This window comes from Pleurodeles waltl, chromosome 4_1, assembly GCF_031143425.1.
Source record: "Pleurodeles waltl isolate 20211129_DDA chromosome 4_1, aPleWal1.hap1.20221129, whole genome shotgun sequence".
Classification (NCBI taxonomy): domain Eukaryota; kingdom Metazoa; phylum Chordata; class Amphibia; order Caudata; family Salamandridae; genus Pleurodeles; species Pleurodeles waltl.
In genome coordinates this window covers 248,304,341-248,328,072 of record NC_090442.1, presented here as the reverse complement: position 1 = coordinate 248,328,072, position 23,732 = coordinate 248,304,341, and positions in this window count along the sequence as shown.

The window sequence follows — 23,732 nt, the reverse complement described above, 5'->3', positions numbered from 1 at the left end:
ACGGGGGCCCCTGCAGTGCCCATGCCAGTGGCATGGGCACTGCAGGGGCCCCCAGGGGCCCCACGACCCCCCCTACCGCCATCCGGTTCCCGGCGGGCGGACCGCCGGGAACTGGATGGCGGTAGGGGGGGTCGGAATCCCCTCGGCGGCGCAGCGAGCTGCGCCGCCTTGGAGGATTCAAAGGGGTGGCGGTACTCTGGCGGGAGACCGCCAGTGTTGCCGGTCTGACCGCGGCTTTACCGCCGCGGTCAGATTGCCCTGCGGGGCACCGCCGGTCTGTCGGCGGTGCTCCCGCCGACCCTGGCCCCGGCGGTCTAAGACCGCCGGGGTCAGAATGACCCCCTATATGTTTTGTGGAAAGCCACACTTTGTCACCAGGTTGATACTGCGGTCCCTCACAATGTTTCTTGTCATAATGCTTTTTGTATTTTTGTTTGGCTTTTTCTAAATGTTGTTGAATCGATTTCTGAGTTTGATGCAAATGTTGAATGATTTCTGACACAGCTGGAGTGAGAGAGCTTTCTTGAGGAATTGCGATGGGCAAGGTGTCACGATGATAGCCAAACAAACCAAAGAAGGCTGTAACGCCAGTAGAAGTGTGGAAGGAGTTGTTGTAGGCTAACTCAGCTAACCAGAGCATTGATGTCCATGAATTAAGTGCTTTTTCAGCGTAAGCACGTAGGTATTGCTTCAAAGTCTGATTTAGTCTCTCCGTTTGACCATCTGTTTGAGGATGGTGGCTAGTGGATAGGGTAGATGTCACTTGGAGTGTTTTACACCATGTCTTCCAGAAGTTGGAGGCAAATTGCGATCCCCGATCGGAGAGGATCACTTTTGGCAGTCCATGATAACGAACCACTCTATTCAGTAAGATAGTTGCCAGTTCACTAGAGGTGGGTAATTTCTTAAGGCAATGAAATGTCCATATTTCGTGAGACTATCTACTACCACCAGAATTACTGAATGCTGTTGAACCACTGGCAGACCTGTAATAAAGTCTAAAGACATGTGTTTCCACGGACGACTTGGGGTTGGGAGTGTGGGAGTGGGTGTAACAACCCTTTCGGTTTTGAATGACTTGTTTTAGTGCGAGCACAGACTTCGCAGTTGTTTACCATTGTTTTTACATCCTTTGTTAAGGTAGGCCACCAAAAATAGCGTTGGATTAATTCAAGAGTTTTAGGAGTACCAGGGTGACCTGCTGTAGGTATAACATGCAACCAATGAAGAACTATCTTGCGAAGTTTGGTAGTGGGCACGAACAAACGAGCATCGTAAAAGGGTAATCCTTGCTTGATTGATCTTTTCAGATCTGCTTGGGCCCACGCCTCCATTTTTCAACAGTGAATGAATTGCGGATGTCTTCAAAGAAATCTTCTGTTTTTATGATACATAGGACCTTGTCAGGAGCAATGATAGCTCTGGAGGTTTGAACTGCAGGCAATGTGGTAGACTCTTGGCGGGACAAGGCGTCAGCTTTGCGATTATCTTTACCAGGCCGGAAGGTTACCACAAAATCAAACTCGGCAAAAAACAGCATCCAGCGTAATTGCCGAGGAGTCAAAAGTCTGGCAGAACTCATGAAATGAAGATTGCGATGATCAGTATATACTGTGACAGTATATTTAGCTCCCAACAAATGATGTCTCCATTCTTTAAAGGCGTCACAAATCGCCAGAAGCTCTTTTTCAGCAATGACATAGTTCTGCTCGGCTTCGTTCAACTTCCGAGACATGTAAGCTACAGGATGAAGCTGACCAGTGTCTTTGTTTCGTTGTGACAAGACTGCTCCTATCGCCACATCTGAAGCATCAGCTTCCACTATGAAAGGTTGATCCGCATCTGAATGAGTCAAGACTGGGGCAGTGGAGAAAGCTTCTTTAAAAATTGAAAAGGCTTGGTCTGCTTCTGGGGACCATACAAATCTTTCTTTCTTTCTTAATAACTTAGTAATTGGAGCCACTGTCTGGGAGAAATGATTGATGAACCTCTGGTAAAAATTTGCAAAGCCCAGGAAACATTGTACATCACGAACAGTCTTTGGGATGGGCCATTCAGATACGGCTTTTACTTTCCTTTCTGCCATCACCATACCTTGAGGGGTAAGGATAACCCCTAAAAACTCAACTGTGGTAACATGAAACTCACACTTGGTTAGCTTGCAATATAAATGGTGTTTACGAAGGGCTGCCAAAACTTTCTTGACATGTTGAACATGTTCATCCTCATTGTCTGAGTAGATCAAAATGTCATCAATGTAAACTATGGCAAAGATATTGAGGTACTCTCTAAAAACGTCATTTAAGAAAAATGTAAATGCTGCTGGAGCATTGCACAGACCAAAAGGCATGACGGTGTATTCAAAAAGGCCATATCTCGTTTTGAATGCCGTTTTCCATTTGTCACCCTCTCTCATTCTGACCAAATGGTAAGCACCTCGAAGATCAAGCTTCGTGTAGATTTTTGCTTTCTTTACTTGTTCCAGTAAGACCGGAATTAGAGGCAAAGGATATTTGTTCTTGATGGTGATTTTATTCAAGCCCCTATAGTCGATACAAGTTCAAAGCTCTCCGTTCGCTTTTGGAACAAAAAACAAAGGAGAAGCTGTGGTAGACTTAGAGGGGCGGATGAAACCGTTCTCTAAGAATTTATCCAAGTATTTTCGTAAATGTTGATTTTCATGTTCTGACAGGGCATACACACGACAGTTGGGAAGTATTCCCCCTGGGACTAGATCAATTTGACAGTCATAAGATCTATGAGGAGGTAAGTTCTCTGCTTCCTTCTCATCAAATACATCTTCATAAGACGAATACTGTTTGGGCAACTGAACTTCTTTCTCTGCGGCGGTAGCTATGTAAGAATGGCGAACTTCCGATTCTTGAGTCCTTTGGAGACAATGTTCTTTACATAGCACTGATGAGAACACGATCTTTTGTTGAGTTAACCATGGCAAGCCAAGGATGATCCCATACTGGGGAGCATGGATCACGTCAAGGGTGAGTTCCTCTTTATGTTTCTTTCTTTGATTTTTACCTTCACAAATTATTGTCAAGGGGACAGTCTGAAGAGTTATCGGACCTCCAGTCAAGAGTTTTCCATCAACTGCCTGGTTGGTTTCTGGAGTCTTCTTTTCAATACATGAGATCCCCCATGCACAAACCAATTGGGTGTCAACAAAGTTTCCGGTAGCCCCAGAGTCGACTGGAGCCTTCTTGAAATAGGTCTTTTACTTGACCTGAACTCTTATTCCCAATTTTAGATGTTTGGATTGTGAAGGATCCACGGTGACACCCAAGAGCAACCCTTCTCTGCAACTTGGGTGCTTTAGATTTTCCGACTCGACTGATGCATTGGTTGCAACTTTCTGAACTGGGCCTCGCTTGCTCTTTGTTTTGATTGGACAATCTTTGGCGAAATGACCTTTCCGCCCACAATAGAGACATTGCCCATTTTTTCTGCGTAGGTTCTTTTCGTCTTTGGTCAAAGGTCTCCTGATGGTTCCAATTTCCATCGGTTCCGGCGTTCTTTCTCTCGGAGTTCTCGAGTCTTTGTTATCATGAGCATGCCAAGAATGTTTTTCAGTCTTTTTACGCGTTCCTTTTCGTTCATTTAAACGATGATCAAGCCTCAAGACAAGGTTTATTAAATCTTGACAGTTTGCAGGTTGTGGGTCGATTTGCGCTAAGATGTCTTTTAGCTCCTCTTTGAGTCCCTTGTAAAACAAGGCTGCTTGTTTTTCTTCAGGCCAGGATGTCTCAGCAACCAGCCGATTAAAGTTGGCTAAATATGACACTAAGTCCTGATTCCCTTGGCGTAAGTCTAATAATTCATGATCTGCTGACTGTGTTACAGTTCTACGATCGAAAACTCTCTCAAATTCACGAACAAAATTTTTCCAGTTGTACAACAGGGGACTATTTTTACGCACAAGAGGAATAGCCCAGGTAGCTGCATCTCCAGACAGATATGACAACAAGAAAGCTACTTTAGACTGGGCATCGGGGAAAGTATGTGGTCTGCAGGTGAAGTGAAGTTCCACTTGAACCAGAAAAGATTGCGCTTTCAAGGGATCACCTGAGAAGCATTCTGGGGGAGCTAAAGGAATGGCTGAAGGAACATTGAGGGAAATGTTAGTTGGACTACCTCCAGAAGTCTGAGAAGAAGTACCTGGCCAAGACACACCTGTGGGACTTTGTTCTTTCTTCTCAACCTTATTCTGTAACTGATTCACCCTCTCAGCTCGACTATTTGTTAAATCCTTTGATGATACCACTTCTGACTGGAGCTGGGGGATAGCATTGACTAGCTCGTCCAGTGTGGCCATGCTGAGAACATACACAAACCAGGAGGATAATAATTTGTGGGCTCACTATTCTGTCAGAGTCACCAGATCCTCGGGGTCCGTGCACGTTCCCAACACTTCCACCACAAGACAGCTCCAATACTCTGATTAGATTTATCACAGAGTCTAAGAGAGTCCAAGTGGGGAAAAGGGGATTAGGACGGGAACAGCTGGGAAGGAGACCTGTAGGAAGCAAAAGGTTAAAACACAACATCAAAATTACATCTCATGAAATCAGTACCATGCTACAACTCTAAGCCTCGTCTTTTCCGAAAAACATGAACAACCCTAGAATAATCCTAAAACTGACTAGGCTTTAGATGACCGAATACCTGAGGAGGAAACAGGAAAAGTTAGAAAGGACTTTCAGATTCAAGTACTTTCTTTAGCATGAGAATCAGCAAACACTCTGAGCAATTTCTAAACAACCATATGAATCTCCTTTTAGGAATACATATCAGGAACACACAGCATCACATCTAGAACTCTGGTATTGTTGTGTTCATCTCAGAAAAAACATTGGGAAGTAAATTGCGCACATTGCAGATTTTTATATGAGTATTAAACATCATAAAGGTTTGTGCACCATGAAATCACACAACGTAGATTCAAGGAATAAATCATGCGACGTGTCAACTTGAAATGCTACTAAGAAAATGTCTTAGAATGGTAGCGCACAGTAACTTACATTATTTATACACAAGGAAAGAATTGCGCGTCTTGCCGATTCAAATGCCACCATCCAAAAGCCAAGAAATGGTAGCGCACAACGAATAACATGAAAAAACACTCAAGGAAAGAATCGCGTGTGTTGCCGATTCGAATGCCACCATGTAAATGCCAGAAAATGGTAGAGCACAATGAACAGCATGAATTACACACGAGAAGTGAATCGCGCGTTTCGCCGATTCGAATGCCACCATGTAAATGTCAAGAAAAGGTTGCCCGCAATGAACAACAAAGATAAATGCTCATCAAATGAGTTGCACGTCTTGCCAACTCGTAAAACATCATGTAAATGTCAAGAAATATCAGCGCGCAATGAACAATAATGTAATAACAAAGTCAAATCTTTATGGAATAAATTGTGCGTCCTCCCTATTTGCAAACCACCATACAAATGTCAAAAAATGGCAGCGCACAAGTAATCTGTTATTCATTTAAGAATTAAAATCAAGAATATGAAGATTCTCAATTACGGTGTTGGGAAATGTCCAAACACCGTCTTACCGCCTGGAAACAGTGATCACCAATGAGAGATGAGTGCAGAAGACTGGAAAATCCAAATAGGCCGCCGGGACAGGAGCTCAGGAAGAAGCTGCTGCTCTGCACCAGGACCTCTGAATAGTGAGCACTGGAAGTTGGGCTGGCTCTCTTTTATAGAGTCTTGGCCCAGCCTAGAACCACGCCCAGGCATGTTGCAGGGAAAGTCTCCAGAAGGCCCTGGAAAGGGACCACACCCTAACACACTCTGAATGTCTGCAGCAATACATTTTAAATGTACAGTATTTATAAACACCTTAAAAATGAATCTTTTGGATGGAATTCTGCAATGCAAAAGGTTAAACAATAACATATCATCACAATGCATAAATTACTTTATCTTGCGAGTGTTGGGTTTTTGCATTCTAGATGCCCGTAGAGCGCGCACTGTCCTGGTGTTGACACCATCACTCAATAAGGGGAAAACAAGCCTCATACATGAGGCAGTCAATGTGCTTTGGCATCAGTAACAGGAATGCCTGACCAGACCCTTGACAGCAGTAAGTCCAACTGCATCCAATATTTGCAGGGAATATCTGTGACCAGAGTCCCATACAAGGAGAACATAGACAGCACAAGTGCCACACATATGAGCAGCATTGCACACATGACATTCCATGTACATGTCAGCCCATTTCCTAACTCCTGACACACCCATGCACCTGGTCACAACCCACCTGTCGGAAGAGGTCCCTGGAATACTAAGATGTGTACCCTGATATACCCTCCTCCGCACACACAGACCAACATTAGCAACCAGTGTGCTACACCCTTTCCTATGGTATGCCATTGTCTTAGAACATCTGACTGCAAGGACGTCAGGTCAATTTATACACTGTCTTCTACTTTCAAAGCCCTGTTAGCACCTGTAGATTGCTTCCCCTGTGAAAATGTCTGTTGGCCCTTAGAATGCAAGTCTCACCTACAGGACTGGTGAGAAACAGATGCAGCCCACACCTGTGATCACCTCCATGCTCACCACCCATTTCAAAAAGCACTGCCCCAGATGATGCTTGGAACAGCATAGGAGTTGCCATTACGTCAAATACACCGTTAAGCATTGATACTAATTAAGCTGTGTAACACAGCCACTGGGTTCATTTGGCACCTTAAAAAACACAGGACATACACAGTTTTACATGTCAACTGTCTAGTTTGTCCTCCAAACAGTTTTAGTCAGACCACTGATTACCTAACTTGTCAAGTAGCTGGATCCTTAATCACCTTGCATTCTGTCAGCCTGACTGGCAACTGTCTGTGCATCACACTAAGGTATCCCTGTGTCTAAATATGTACCACACTTGCGTTAGCAAACCTCTCATTCATCAGTGGGCATTGGGCATGGGCTTCTTCCATGCATACACAAATACATTGTATAGCATCATCTGCCTTTTAACTGTACCATTTGAGTTACATCCTCTTAGAAAAGCAAAATTCATGGACCATCCCTTGTCTGGGTTGCATTTATGCATGAATGACAAAGTGTGACAGTGTCCCAGGGCTGTAGGCAGGGATTGGGTACGGGGCTTTCAGCACAACCAGCAACCTCTGATAATGTCCATGAATAATACACAAATGTTAAGACCATGACAGTTCACACACAGAATCACAGTGTGCACAACACAGTGATGGGCCATGTGTGGTGAATAGCTGGGAGAATAATCAGCACAGAGGCTATGATGTTCCCAGATGCAGTGGGAAGTGCCGAGGCCAACCTGTGTACAAATGTTGTAATGACACCTGCCGGAACATGACACCTGAGACATTATCTCACTCAGCACACCAAGGTTGCCCTGTTGACAGTCTCATTACACGTCTTTAGTGACAGGGTGGGACCATCCACATGTTGGTTCACATGTCCACATCCACTTTACTCACATTGATCAACCAAGGATACTCAGTAGATACAGGAATAGCTGCCACTGACTCATGATGAGTCCTGGACAGAACTGTGACAAATTACACCCCAAAAAATATACAGGATCATCATTGGCCCACACATATGAACAAGACACCTATGTGCAATTGATCACTGGAAATAAGTGGACACGAGCTGTCTTGTATGCTGGTCCTCCACAGCCACTTGATAGTTGGGGCTCACTTCTATGGCCTCACTGTGGTGTCATCATACATTTGAGATTCACCCTTGCCTGTCTGTGCAAACAACATGGTACCCACTTCTTCAATGCATGTGTATGACTCACTGTGGGATTCGCCAATTAGTGCCTAGGAAGCTCTTACCAATACTGTAGGACATAGGATGTAGAAAATGTGGACCATTGATATGAACAAGCGTCTGCCATTCATCTGGTGCATGCTATGTCACATGTGGTGTCTACGTGACCCTAAAACTTGGAAGTACACTTTATGGGTGTTGTTACATGTATGACTAACACATGCCCAATATGACTTGCATCTAAGGATTGGACACATGGATGTCACATTCATACAAGCATATGTACAATTATGCTTCATGTGATACACACACACTTGGTCAACAAACACATTATTTGCCAAAGCACACAATTTGAGCCAAAGGCATTTAGGTATTGTACATATGTGCGTCACATTGCTATCCTCTCCTTATGCCAAACATGCACAATTTTTGCAACACATATATGTAGGCCACACTTATGACCATCTATTGCGTCAGCCAACCGTAAAAAATACTGTGAAGGGAGTAGTGGATCATGTTCCGCTGCAGTATGATGTCACACATGTGAACATACACCATCAACACCATACTGTCTTCAATCAGCCTATCTCTCATGTGTCCCAAATGTAACATAACCAAAAAACAAGTGAAAATGCCCAAAACCAGTCAATGCACTGTAATTTTGACGTCCCTAGCGTTATGCGTAATTTTTTGACTACCAAAACTGTATTTGCGTCATTTTTTTTGACGCTCAGGAGTGAAATTTAGCCCGCATCCAGATATTTGTACAGTCCATCTACTATTATGTCGATGCGGGTTAATTTTCACTTCTGTGCATCAAAACAAATGACGCAAATACAGTTTTGGTAAACAAAAAATTATGCATATCGCGAAAAAGGCGGGACTTTTCCTACAGGAAGTGATGTAATAGGATATCCTGTTTACAGATCATGTACAGTGGTTGTACTTTCACTTTCACTTTCACTTTGCAGTCTATGATCCTTCTAGACTGTGTGGCTGTGTAGAGAGTGTTGTCCTGAGATTTTGTGCTGTTTTTGTCCTGTGTGCTATCTGTATTGTCAATTTGTGAAATAAATATTGTTGGTGTATACTGTACTACTGTGTTTTGTCTAATTTTTCCATTTATCTTGTGTTTTTGTTGTTTTTGGGAGTTTGTTGTGGGTAGTGTTAGTTTGGGGATAGTTGGGCTCTTTTAGTGTTTAGGTTTACTTTTTTTCTGTCTTTGTACCCCTACTTTCCCCCTTTTCCCCTTTCTATTTATTTTACCCCTATTCCATTTCACTTCCAAGTATCTCCGGTAGGCCACGTCTTGGCAGGATGGGGGAAGAGGAGTTGGGGGGTTCATCTGGCTTGTGACGCATTTCTTGCCGCTCATGATCCAGGCAGGGGGCAGGGTGATACAGGGGTATCCAACAGAGGCGCACAGAATCCGGTGGGGAAAGGTGCTGCATCACCTGCAGCGTGTGTATGCCAGCCAGAGGAGTGACCACCAGCTGAAGCACCAGTGGGCTGACCTCATCACCAGGGAGCAGGATCTCTTGGACCACCTGGGAATCATGATTGGTGGCACAGTTGGTGAGTACGAATCATGTTAATGTGCACAATTAAATGCTCTGTAGTGACATAATGGGATTAGTACAATGTCTGCCATCTAACTTGCTGACTGTGTGTAATGCTGGGGAAATATAAAGGGATCATTGATGCACTATGGCAAGGATCACAATTGCTAGCTGTCAGGTAGCACGTGCTCAGCAAACTTCCAGGTTACTTTTCCATGAAGGAAATTGGTGCGGCCTTTTTGTCAGAAAAACTAACAAAATAGGAGCCAATCATGTCTATGTAGGGTACTATTGACAGAGAAGTACAGATGTACCAACATTTAGGCCAACTTTGTTGACGCAATTGCTAGACTGACTTTAGATTCACTACATGATGCAGAAAATGAGTGCTGCCTTCACGTCAATTGATAATAGCAAAGTGGCTCAGACATATGTCTCATGTGAGTCTGGTGAGTGTGGAAGGAAAGCATTCACGGAAGTATTAGGAATGTGTGGGATTATTGTGTTCCTTGATCTTTTTTTGATACATGTCAGTTCTGGATTTGAAAACATCGTGAAAAGGTGTAAGGTGCCCTTCGCTAACATCTTAAAATGTTTGTTGGAGTTAGTTGTGCCACAATCCAAATATGGATGGCAGTCCAAGTGTATGCACATGGCCTCACATCTCCATGGTTGGTGCAAATCACCATAGCTGGGCCACATCAATTGAATAAACTGTAACAACAGGATGGCTTACAAAAGTCCCTGCCCCTCCCTCTGTACATTGGACCTATGTGCAATAAATGTGTCATGGCCACAAGGCATGTTTGACTGGTAATGCAGTCCTCAAGTAACCAGGCTTTGGATGTCTCTCTTGGATGCACATGATGAGACGATTACACTCCATATTTTTTACTGCTCACCAATTACGGGGCATATTTGCAACCACATGATAGTTAGGTCCAATGTATGTGTGCAGATATGTGTGTAACTGTCACAGGAGACCCATGCTATGTACAAGTTAGCCGTGATATATCAGATGCAGTACCATCATGTCTGAATGGCTGCCAGTTCCTTATTCAGCCTACACATTGTATATGTTTATGAAATTGTTGCGCTGTGAACAGATTTTGAGCACATTTCTTCCTTCCATACCTTACAGGTGGACCGGTACCCTACCCTGTGGGAGAGGTGGCGACATTTGAGGACCCCGACCACTCCAGTAAGTGTTGATATGTCTGTTATGTGTTGTGTTTGCTGGTTATGGACTCGTGTGAGTTGGACGCATAGTAAGGTGTGATGCGTTGGGCAAGCTTTTCTCTTGTTCCATGAATGGGAATGTAGTTCTCACATGTTTTGAGTTGGCCAATGCGTATCCAATTGTATCATGTAGGGATTGTAGGACATTCCTGTAGGCCCCACTGTGAGTACAGGGGTTAGTCATGTGTATGACACTTGTATCACCAAGAGTCTCAATGGAAGTCAGCCCCGATTTAGTCAGCCTGTCAGACCCCCATTCTCTAAGATTGGTACAGCAAATAGCTTTCCAATAGACATCTGCTTCCCTATTTACCTACGTTATTTTGTAACAGTAGGTAGAACCTCCTAGCAGCATGTACTTCCACATGTAGTGCTACAAGTATGTGGAACTTGAATGCAATGGCCTAGGTGTGAATGCAATTCATGATCATGGGTGTTCTAGCAACTCTGTGTCTGATGTAAGTCAGGCCTCACTGGAAGTATATGTTGTGTACCAAGTTCTGCATTTCCTGACATGTCTGACCCTATGAGTGCTCTAGGGTTTACTGACTCCTAATTGTAGATAGACCTTACCTGTGGTGTGTCTGAGAGACAAACATGTGTGGAGTTTCCTATACACTCCTCAGTGTACATGTTGTTGGCAATTTATAGTTGTGTATCCCCCCCCCTCAAACACGGGCATGGGTTTGTGAATGGGGTACCTAGTACTGATGCTACCAGTATGTTACACATACATGTGAATAAGTGACGGTTTGGTTGCAAACTAGTATACACACTCAGGTTTGGCACTTGGTACTATACTGGCAAGTCCAGTTACAACTTGCAGACCATGTGGCTTTAGTTTTGCTTTCCGTACACTGACATTTGTAGCCCAGGTCATGGCGGAGGAAATGCAGCATGATTCTTAGCTGATCACTGGCAGAACTCAGATTGCAAGTCAAAGCCAGTTGTTACCCATCTTGTAGGTTATGGATATGCTTTGTGTGATGTGACCTTTGTAGTCTGGCCTGCCATGTACTTCCTCAGGGACATTCAATGATCTGTATTGTGATATGAGCTGTTACAAGTACAGTAGATGTAATGTCTGATAAACTTTCTGTGCCATTTCACACAATGCAGTTACTAATGTAGAATATCTTAATTTGTCTTCACAGCTGCAAACATGACTCCAGACCAGGTCTGTGAATTTCAGCACCGGGCCATGCTATATCAGCACATCCTGCTGGTGGAGTCGGGGTTCCGGAGGATGGCCCGGCAATATCGCCATGAGCGGGCCCCGGGGCATGGAGAGCCTTCCCACAGGGTGGGCCTACTTTGCCCACCACCAGCACAACCACCAATCAGTGCCAGGTGGCCCCACCCACAGCTGCCACTGTTGGTCCGACATCTGCTGGACTTCCAGGCCCCAGCATTGTCACCGGTGCAGGACAGCCCACTAGGCCTGGCACCACACCCACACAGACCTCCTCCACCGGTACCCAGACTGCCACTGCTCCATCTGTTGACCCTGCAGCCTTCAACCAAATGGAACGTAAGATGGACAAAGTGCTGCGCAAGTTGAGCCACCTGAGCCGGGATGTGCGGCACATTAACCAGCGGGTTAAGTCCATTAAGAGGACCCTCCGGAGGGTCAACCTCTAGACTTTTTGCTATGGACATGATTCCCTCCCCTCCCTCCTCTTTCCTTGTTCTTATAGTTAGTGGGCTTAGGGGGCTTAGTGTTAGGTTAGTATAGGCTGTTAGTTTAGTTAGTGTTAGTGGGTGGGGGGTCCTGCTTGTTTCTATTTTTAATTATTACATGTGTGGGTGGGTGGGTTTGGTGATATGTTGGGGTTCTTGTGTGTTTAAAAAATAAAAATTAAAATCAAAAAAAACAAAAACAAATCTCCAAAAAAATACAAAAAAAAATATATTTGTATAGGATAGTATAGTATGTGTTTAGGTTAGTATGTGTTGTCCTCCATGTGTCCCGTCTCATAAGGGGGGTGGGGGATAGATGTTTAGAACGTTTCGTTACATGTGATAAGTAAGTGTAGCTTAGGTTAGTTAGGGACAGTTGTGGGCAATGAGTAGTCAGGGTAGATTACAGTAGGTAAGATTTTTCCCTCAGTTTCCTCATCTGTGATTAGCATTTAATAAATATTTGGTTAACCCTTAATAGTATGTGTTGAATGGTACTTGATCATGGGTTTGGATTAAGTGTACATCAATGTTGTACTATAACAAATCCCAACTGAGCTGTACATTTGGCAGCTCGACCAGAGCTACCTTGCAAAGTGTCGACCCTTTGTTGCAACCACCAATCACAGTTAATATGGCTCCCAATGTGTTTCTGTTGATAAGTGTGTTTTGAAAGTCACAAACAGTGCTTCCAGACTTGATATTGGGGAAACAGTTTTAGGTCTGACTGCAGTGTGATGATCATGCACACCCTTATAAGATGAGTTCTCATTGGCAATCTTGTATTCTTGTCTTCATGATCCTCATACATCATTTGTGACACAGTTCGGCATGATTACCTATTTGTATGTTAACTCAGACACCTTCATTTATGCAGTTTTTTTTAGTGTTTACTTAGATTAGTGTGGCATGTTATTTGTGTTATTTTTGCATGTTGACAACATTTTGCGGCCACTATTTGATGACTTAGTTATCCCCTGAGGAAGCATTCTTCTGTCCAACACAGCATGGTGGTGTATGGTTTCCCACTTCATCAGATTTGTCCCTCAGGATGGGCAGAGTATGATGCAATCATGGGCACTGTGCAGAATTCTCTGACTACATATTATCAGGACGGTTGTATTGACAAGCTACGTAATTTGACAGTAGGCACATTTCAGTTATCTACTTCACAGTTGATATGTCACATTACCCAGAGACAGATTTGTTGTGTAAGTGCTATTTATTGAAACGTGCTATAGTGCTATCTGTACATTGTCCATGATTGTGAGTCCATTATAATGACATCTTACATTGTGATCCAACACAAGGGGTTACGGAAATGCTTTTGACATGCTGGGGATGATGTTTCAGACAGTGCAGAGGGACAGGATTTGGCAATGAGTAGGAGAGAGACAATCACTGGGCTGGGTGACAAGATATACAATGGTTTGCAGAACAGTGCTTGAGTAAAGTTGTTGCAAGACTGGCAAGTTACAAAGCGCAGGACCTTGGTAAATGTGGGCCATGTGGCAGGGACTAGTGCTTCCGGGTCATTTTCCTTGTGAATGTGATCTGTTCCATGACTTCTTCTTCTGATGTGTGTGTTGCGTGCTCTGTCCTTGTTGTTGGTTTTGAAGGGGCAACACACACCTCAGTGTTAGAAGACGTGGAGTCAGACATCCTGGTCGTTGCTCCCTGTGAAGGTCTTACCAGCAGTACTGCAGCAAGGAGGGTCTGCTGGTTCTTGAGAATAGCAGCCACATCACGATGTTAGGCAGCCAGGTCGGCCCTGAGGGAGTCATGATTGCATTCGTGCATGCAGTGGAAGGTTTGGGGTGCGAGGTGTCGTGGCAACTCCCTTACTGCAGTGGTGAATTCCTTGACAGTTTCTTGTAGTCCTTGCAGTATGGATGTTAGGGCTTGCATAGCTGCTGCCTGATCTGCAGATTACATCATGCACGAACGCATCCACTCAAGGCTGGCTACCATAGTTTGCATCCCCACCCGCACCTCCTTAGCCATCTCCCGCTGTACTCCAACTACAGTTCTCTCAAAGCTGGTGCCAGTGTCGTCTGAGTCCTCAGCTGTATTGGAGCTGGCAGGTCTTACAATTGGGGTGGTGGGTGGATCCTTTGCGATGGCTGCTTGTTCTGTGCTTCTCCTTGTGACTGAAGGTGGGGTCTGGAGGGTTTCAAGGACCTTTTAGATAGCCTCCTGGGGAATGTTTATCGGCTCGTCATCCATGTCATCAGGGAAATCTGGGACAGGCATATCGGCAGGAGATCCATCTTCCTCTGCAATAAAACAGGGTACAATTAGTGTGTCTGTGTTGTGGCAATTTTGATGTGACGTGCCTGCCTTTTGATGAATTCACTTTGTGATCTTGTTTTGTGTTAATTTCTCCAGTCCTTCAGATGGGCATTCTTCCAGGCCTATGGCCCACCTGTGTGTCACATGTATGTTATTGAGTTATCAGACTTGTCGGCCTCATCGCCTCTAGGTGTTGGTTTATGCCAAATAGAGAATTGCCACCTTCTTTTCCTACTCAAGCCTCCGTGTACATCCATTCTCATGGTGAGACATTTCACTGGCTGTGGGTGTACTGATGGCCCTGGCAGCACACTTAACAATCTGGACCTGCCCCAATCTCTGATCTTTCACATCCACTTAAATGTAATTGACATGTGGCATATCCTATGCATGGCAATGTTATGATCCGATGTGGATGTTGACATTGGTAATGAGTCCTGCTGATGTTGGGAATGTATGTTACATTGGATTGCCCTGATAATCGTATCAGTGTCCTATTTCCTCCTCTGACTGTACAGGTGTATTTCAGTGACCAGTTACATGTGTCCCCCCCTCAATGCTATTGTCTGAGCAGTATGACATTTGGGATGTTGCATTGTTACCCAGGCACAGGATGGACCCTGACATATGCAGCATGGGTGTGTCCTTAGTGCTGTGTAGCTCCTATTGTTGTTTACATTGGCTGATGTTTGCGACAACTATGGGCATTGACATTTGAGAGTACTGGGGCCTTTGTCTTGTTTCTGGGGATTGTTGCAGTTGTCATCCTCACCCCCTAATTTAGGTGTGTATGATCCATGGGGAGGTTACTGCCATTGGCTACTTGAGCTGCACACAGAGCAGAGGTGGTAGTGGCAACTGTTGTCGCAGTTACATTCCAGTTGTCAGTATGGCTAGAGGTTGTTAATAGGGCCCTAGTTAATGTAGGGGGTATGGTGGCTGACGTGTGCCGGGATTTCAGTTTGACGTTGTGGCCTTCCCTCCTGGCGTGGCTTTCCTTTTGCTCCATCGTTGGCATGACAGCATGCCCCCATGGGACTGTTGTTGGTGTTGTGTAATGGTGTGCCCCAGGTCTTCTCAGAACGGGCCATGCCCCCATGCCGTGCCCCTTTACCCATGCCATTCCATGTATTAGATGACTTCCATGCATTTAGTGGTCGGTATCCCCCCCTGCTCACAGTTGACATTAGTGCATTATCATTCCCCATGCGACTTACCCTGCATGTGCATTGTCTCCTGGTAGTCTGCGCTGTCCTGTACTTGAATCCCTGTGATGATCTCCTCAGGGATGACGGCTGCGACCATCTCCTCCATGTGGTCCAGGGCCTCCTGGTGTGCTGGACTCCCCCCTCCAGTCTGAAGTGCTGCCTTCCTGTTCCTGGCCATCTTTTCCTTGGTCCTGCGCTTGCAGTCATGCCAGCGTTTCTTGCACTCGATGACAGTTCTGCGTACTTCAGCCACACTGTTAATCTTGTCGACAATTTGTTGCCATATAGCCTCTCTCCTACTGATTGGCAACTTTGAGGTGACAAACAGTTGGTGCTGGTGTTCCGTCACCTCTTTAACCAGAATTTCCTGTTCCTCTGCACTGAAGCGACACTTTCTTTTCTTCTTAAAAGTGTCCTGGTTCTTGTGTGGGTCATCCTGGCTGGTTCCAGATCTGCTGTCATCTTCCTGGGGTCTGTAGTGGCATCTGGGATCCATTTTGGCTCTCCTCTGGTGAAATGGCAGTGTTCGCTGTTTTTTTTACGCTAATGCGTAAAAAAAAACGGCGCATATCCGGTTTGCGGTGTCGTAAATCGACCCACAGTCATTTCCGCCGCGTTAATGTCGTTTTGCTTTACGACTTGACGCTGCGGTGTGCGTAAAAAATGGTGACTCACACCTGTGGTTTGCGCCGCCGTGTGTCAAAGTATAAATATGACGCCCGCACGGCGCACCAAAATTGCAGTTTTGCGTCAAAAAGTATAAATATGGGCCTTAGTTGCTTTCCTTGTTGATTTAAGTATCAGGAATATGTCACAGTCCAACTATCTTCTCTGCTGGGATTTTAATCCCAAATTGTTGCTCAGGCACAGGACACAGGTGCAGGGTTAGGAGTGTATTGCGCTCCAGTGGGCAAAACCAGACAGAAGAGGGGAGGAACTGGATGGGTATATTGCTGAACACTATCTTGTTGATCTTGTGGAATTATTTAGTACTGGTGTGGCATTATTGGCCTTTTTTAGAGGGCATGGTTAGGGCTTGGTTATAGATTATATATGTGCAACCAGACGTTTCTCAGCATGTTTCTTGTACGGTGCCGTTTTAGGCAACAGAATGGGGGCGGGGACTATAATGGTAAGCACGCTATGGGACAATTTCCAGTGTTTAAAGCAGCGCTACCAGAGGTACCAATTTCCATTACCCAGGACACTAGTAATCGATTAAGGGTAGTATGGCATCTGAAAGATCAGGGTGAGACTCTTGACGCTCTGTTGAAATCGCAGCTAGCTTGATACATGCACTGTTTATTGGGCAAAAGGGGGAGCATGATACTAGCCCACTATGAAATCCTAACTCTAAAAATTAGGCAGCTTGTTACAACTGATCAGGAGTGGACAGCTGAACCCTTATTGGTTTGACATCCACTGCTCACTAGCTAATTGTAGGTTAGGGAAGGCTCTCTCTACCACCCTTAAAGACCCCATTGTGGTTCTGGATGCTCATAAGACATAAGATGCTCATAAGACTTACCAAAAAACCCTGGGGATGAGAAAGATTGCTTTGAATAATAGGGATTAGCAGCTCTTGGAAAGTGTGATGGTTACCAGAAATATCAAGATATTTTTGAATCTAGTTAAGAAGATTAATCAAAGGCAAGCTCCTCCAAATCCCCTTTTGAATTCTAATGTCCAAAGGTTCCGATCGGGTAAACAACTTCAGAGCCATATGACACTTGGCTGATAAAGAGAGTTTAAGGGACTTGTTAAGGTTCAAATAATCTCACTCTGTTACAATGCAGGTTACTCCCCAGGAAGGTACCCCAGCTATTAGGCAAAGACAATTAAGAAAACCACTGGAACCAGATGGGGTCCCACTGGATCTTATCAAATACACTACTGATGTATGGGGACCCATGTTAATAAACGCTTTCAATAACTCTATGTTGTAAGACCCCAAGCTCCTGGGCTTTTTCCACAATAGTTCCCATTTTTAAGAAAAGGGATCGCATATCACCCAATTGCTATTGACCCATTTCTCTTATTGTTAGCTCGGTTAAGATAATTGGTTAGGGGATTTTTAACCATTTAAAACATGGGCTTAACCACAATAACATCTTGCGTCCCTTTCAATTTGGGTTATGCCAGGGGCTGGGTACAGTAGAACAGTGCTTAAATCTAAATCTGATCATTGGCAAGTATACTATCGCTAAGCACTGTCCACTGTACCTAGCCTTCGTGGACTTCTCATCAGCATTTGATTGTGTCAAACAAGCTAAATTGTGGTTTATGCTGCTGAATCTAGGTGTCAAGGCTGCATTAATGAATTTCTTTCATTTGATTCATGAGAAATTAGTAGTGAAGGTAGGTTCAACAGGAGAAATTTCCAACTCCTTTCCCCAAACCCCGGGGGTTCGCCAAGGATTCATCCTGGCTCCACTTCTTTTCATTATTTACATTAACAACTTGTGCCCTTCTTTAGCCAAAACAACTAGCAATATATCAATGGTCTCTAGAGTTCGTGAACAGGCATTGCTTTGCACAGGTGATGCAGCACTTATGGCACAGAACCCAGGGGCATTGCGCATGCTTGTGGAATCCTTTATATCTTTTATGAGTGAATTTGATTTGGTTACCAATTTTGGGAAGTCGCACATTATGGCATGTGGGTCAGGTAAGAAAAATGTATCCAAATTAAAAGTAAGGGGGTATTCACTTGGCACTGTGAGCGATTTTAACTGTTTGGGGGTTGTATTTAACAATGCAGGCTCTTGGCAACTGCTGATTCATTGTTCCTACTCAAAGTTATGTAGGTCAGTGGGAGCACTATTTACCATTGTAGGAGGCTGACTCAGTTTATGGTGTACACCTATGGTGTGGCACCCTATACTGAGCCCAAGCAGCCTTTAGTGACAGTGTTTGGGTGCCTAAAGCTCTCTAGGGGTACATGTGGAGACCAGCTCAGGCTTATCTTGGAGGAGTGTAAAGCACTTACAATACCACAGTAGTCAGCCAGTGATGTTCACACAAGAAAGAACCACACCAAGTGTTACAAAAATAAAGTAGTCTTTATTATAACTCTAGTACTATCCTTTTATTGGTATATCTCCACTTGGAGATATCTACACACAGTAAATATACTTAGAAAAAAACTGTAAAAGCATAGGAATACATGGAGCCCTATGGGGGAGACAAACCATATACTAAGAAAGTGGTATAAGAATCAAGGTGCACAACCAAGGTAAGTGTGTTAGGATCCCAGGGGTTGGGGGACTGTGAAATCACCCAAGACTCAAGGTAAGTAAAGGAAATGCCCCGGGTGCCCGTGTGAGCAGGGTGTCCCATAGGCTAACACAGGACCATCGCGGTTGGAATTTTCAGGATTCAGGACCCGTCCCAGAGGACCCCGAGGAAACCAGTTGTCACATGGAAGTTTGGACAGTGCCCCCACCTGTGGATACTCAGGAAAATGGAGTACCTACATCAGGGAGCCCAGGAGTATAGGGGTGAAGTGACATCGGAAACCTTCGTTGGAGTCAATTGGAGTCTCCTTTGTCCAGCTGCTGTTGCGACCCATGTACAAGGTCGATGGAACCCAAAGGTGGATTACAGACGAGAAAGGCCTGAAAAAGAAAGGGATAGTGTCCAGACCACTCGGAGATTTCCGGGCTGTGCAGGTAGGCAATGCCCACCTTTTTTGAGAAGTCCTACAGGTCGGTGAAGAAGAAGTCCAGCTGCGGAGTTCAGGTGATGCAGGAAGATCCTTGGAGTGACACACCAACTGTCCCACATCAGCCACCGAATTTCAGGAGGGTAAGTGGTCAGCAGGGCCACCAACAAGCATTGGTGAATGCAAGAAGAAGTTGCAGGGACGTTTGCAGGGTTTTGGGGTCCAGCAAGGTCCTAGTGACTCGACCCTTGGAGGGGAGGCACGGCTGACCCTCCACACACAGTAGAGCTAGAAGGAAGGAATCATTGGCGCCCCCATGAGGACCCACTGGTGGCAGGCACAGGGAGTCGCAGGGAGGCCTCAGCAGCACAGCAAAGAAGGAGTCCCACTCCGCAGGAGTTGCAGAGTGGATGCTGTTCTTGCAGTTGTACAGTGCTGAAGGCTGGGGTTTCTTGGGGATTGAAGTTCTCCAAGATGAAGAGTCAACCAGCCTTGGTAACAGACCTGGTGCACAGGAGTTCCGTCCCAGTGACCACAGAAAAGACCACCATCTCCCAAGTTGGATAGAAGACAAGTTGGACCTGGAGGGGGCCACGGAACCACTACCTTTGTTACAGAGCCTTTCAGGTTGTCCATGACACAGCAGGATCCACCAGCTGGCCGTTGTCTTAGAGGTGCCTGCGGATGGAGGGGAGTGACTCCTTCACTCCAAAGGAGAGTCCTTCTTGCTTCTTGGTGTAAACAGAGTCCTTGTGACCCTGGAGGATGCACAGCCACAGATGTTGAAGAATTCTTGCAGGAGCTCATGAAACAATGTTGTAGTGGGAGCCCTCCCAACTGGATACAGTCTTGTTTCAGTGTCTAAGGCAGACCAGCAGTAGTTCTGGATGCTAGGGTTGCAGAAAAGTCTTGCAAATAGTTATTTGTAGAGTCTTGTTCGACACATGTAAGGACCTACCCTCAGGGGAGCCCTTAAGTACCCAGAAAGGGGGTTGGACAGTTCTGCAGTGATCCACCTATCAGAGGAGGTCAGGGACGTCACCAACCTGGCCTAACCAGTCAGATGCTCCCAGGGGCTTTTGTACATCTTGTTTCCAAGATTGCAGAGTCAGGTGGAGTGGAGGAGTTGAACAGGGGGGCGGTCATTGCCCTGTTCTTTGTGGGTTTTCATGCCAGAGTGGGAACTAGGGGTTCCTGCACTGGTGCAAACCGGTTTATGCAAGGAGGCCACCAAATGTACCCCTCAAAGCGGTCTGGTGGCGCTCAGAGGCTACCCCACCCCAGCCCAGAAACACCTCTATCATACAGGAAATCCTTTGTTCTGCCTTCCCCTGCTTGAGTTAGGCTCATCAGCAGGAGAGCAGAACAGTGTCTAAGATCAGCAGCAGCACGGCCTGGCATGCAGACCCTGCAAGGCTGTACAGGCAGATACGGGGGATCCTCTAAGGAATCCCCAGAGTACATGGTATCATGCAAATAACACTGGGATTGGTGTAGTTGCATGATTCTAACATGTTTGATACCAAACATGCCTAGTTTCGGTGAAGCCATTATGTAGTTGGACTACTCGTGTTGACCAGTATCCACCACATACACAATATGGCTTCCCTCACACTTAGATCCATGCACCCTGCCCTTGGGCTGAAGGGCCTACAATGGGGGTGACTTACAGTGTTTGTGTGCAGTGACTGCAATATAAGGCAAGCCTTATAGCTAAAGTAAAAGGTACAGACACCATTTCACGCAGGCTGCAATGGCAGGCCTGCAGACACAGTTTGCATGGGCTCCCATGGGTGGCATAATACATGCTGCAGCCCATGGGACACCTCTGGTGTACCAATGTCCTGGGTACATAAGTACTATATACGAGGGACTAACATGGGTACACCAGTATGCCAATTGTGGGGTGTAAAATGTATCACACAACCAAATTTAGAGGAGAGAGCATTGACAGTGGAGTCCTGATAAGCAGGATCCCAGCGCACCACAGTCTAAACACACTGACACCAGGCACAAAGTGGGGATAACTATGCCAGAAAGATGCTACTTTCCTACAACCATGTCACAGGCTGCAGGTAGGGGGACGGTTTGCCATTTTTGAACATTTCTAAGGCTCAGTGTATTTCGTGGCCTTATATGGTGCTGGGGCTTGGGGACACAATAACCTTACTTTGCACACCGAGGAAAACTGCATTTGTAGGCATCAAATGCATCTGCCTTCCACCAGCTCTCACATTATCATTCTTTTAAAGCTCTATCTTCATTACGTTTCGGATAAGGCGGCATTGGCTTGTCATGATAAGTCAAACCTGTGGCTAGACACACACAGATCTCTCAAGCAAATGCATAAGCATCAGAGTTATCTTATTGCTAACAAACTGGCAACCTTGCATGTAACACAGAGATCTCTTCAGCAGGTGCCTCTACCTGGTATGATATTTAACATCTGTTGTGACCAATTAAATACTCTGGAACAGATGTACTCTCACATTTGGTTGAGTGTAGGACTCCGTCCCACATGACCCCTCCCCGTGTGACTCCACCCAATGTCTGTTTCCACCTTTACCACAATGAATGGGGACCAAGAGTAAATGTTTTTACATTTCTAGCACTGATCACACTTTAAAGTTAGAATTAGGAATCTGTTGTATGTGTACATGACCTTGTACAGATGAAATACAGTTTAGGTGATAGGAAAGTTTGCCAAACCTAACTTTTAAAACAACATTTCTCTCGGTGTAATCTATGTAGCGAAAAATGTATCTAATTTGTTGGGGTGGGATGAGCAAGGACAGCTTAACATAGTCCTAGATCCCAATCACCCTGAACAAGGTGGTTCAAGGGAGAAACTACTTAGGTAGTTTTTGTGCCTTGACAGATGGAAAAACTAATCAATGGGTGGTGAAGTATTCTGAAGTGTTTTGTGACAGATTAGGAAAACTGAAGGGATTCAGCATTAAATTCTGTTCAAGAGAGATGGTGTGTGAACTGTACATAGTGCATGGAGAGTGGTGCTGTAGGCTGAGTTGGATGAGCTGCTTACACCATCACATATAATTGAAACCAATAAAGGTTCTAAAGCGTTGTTGCCTGTAGTGGTGGCACACACTTAAGGTTGGGTGTGTACCTGCAGACCTCAGGCACCACATTTGGGTTAATCTGTAACCATTACTGAATATCAATGAGATGTTGCCCACTTTAAGTGGAGCTGCTGCCTTCACATCTCTCAATATGTCATGAACACATCACTAGATCGAGTTGCAAGAGAACTCAAGACACCTCACATCATTTGTGATGACGGAGTGCATTTTGTTATATTCAGCTACCCTTTGAATTGGCATCTGTATCCTCTGCATTCCAAAAGATAGAAAATGCCCTGTTCAAGGAGGTTGAAGGTGCAGTATGTTTCCAAGATGAAATACTAGTGTATGTGAAGGATATCAGTGAACATGACTCTAGATTAGGAAGAGTGTTAGACATTATGAGAACCCCCTTCCGAGGGCCATGAGGCAAGTAGGAGCTAATGGGCCCAACAATGGGGGTTGAGGCCTTTGACTGCTAATGCCCCAGGGCCCAACCTACTACTCTCAGTGGTAGCAGGGGTTGAGCAGTCCAAGGCTTCTTTGGGGGAGGGGGTAGACTCAGAGGTGTAGAACAGCAGCTCACTACTCAAAATACGTTCAATAGCAGCAATAAATGATTGTCCATTCAAATACATTATTTTATGACAAAAAGAGTATTTATATATGACTACAATGTGAAATACCGCATACCCAAGCAGTATTCATAGTCCCCTTAGGCCAGGGCACTAGTGTTTTAATGGCAGTCCCCTGAGTTACACTTCCCTCCTACTAGCTGTAGTAGTTATTCCCTATTTCTATAGGTGACATTCAGATTAGACCCCACTGGCAGTCTGAGTCTCAGGAGTCCCAATTTGACTCTTGTTAGAAAAATCAAAAGTATTCCAGGGCAAAAGCCCTCTCTGGCAGACCAATTAGCCCGGACCCTTCTGGCCTTTCTCTCAGGTTTAACTGCACCAGCAGGGACTGTCTGACCACAGTCTCTAAGAGTGTCTCTCTTGTGGGTGTGGCATCAGCTGCGACTTCCTCAGCTGAGTATCACACATGTAGCTCTGCAGGGACCACAGCTCTGTGTCTTAGGTGCTCTTTCGATGCAATGATAAGTTTACTTTAGTTTTTCCCATGAATAGGAGGGGGATTTCAGGTGCTTCCAGTTCAGATCCTCACACAGCACAGGGTACAAGCCTGAAAGGAGCACACAGTGACCTATCCTCAGAATGATTGCA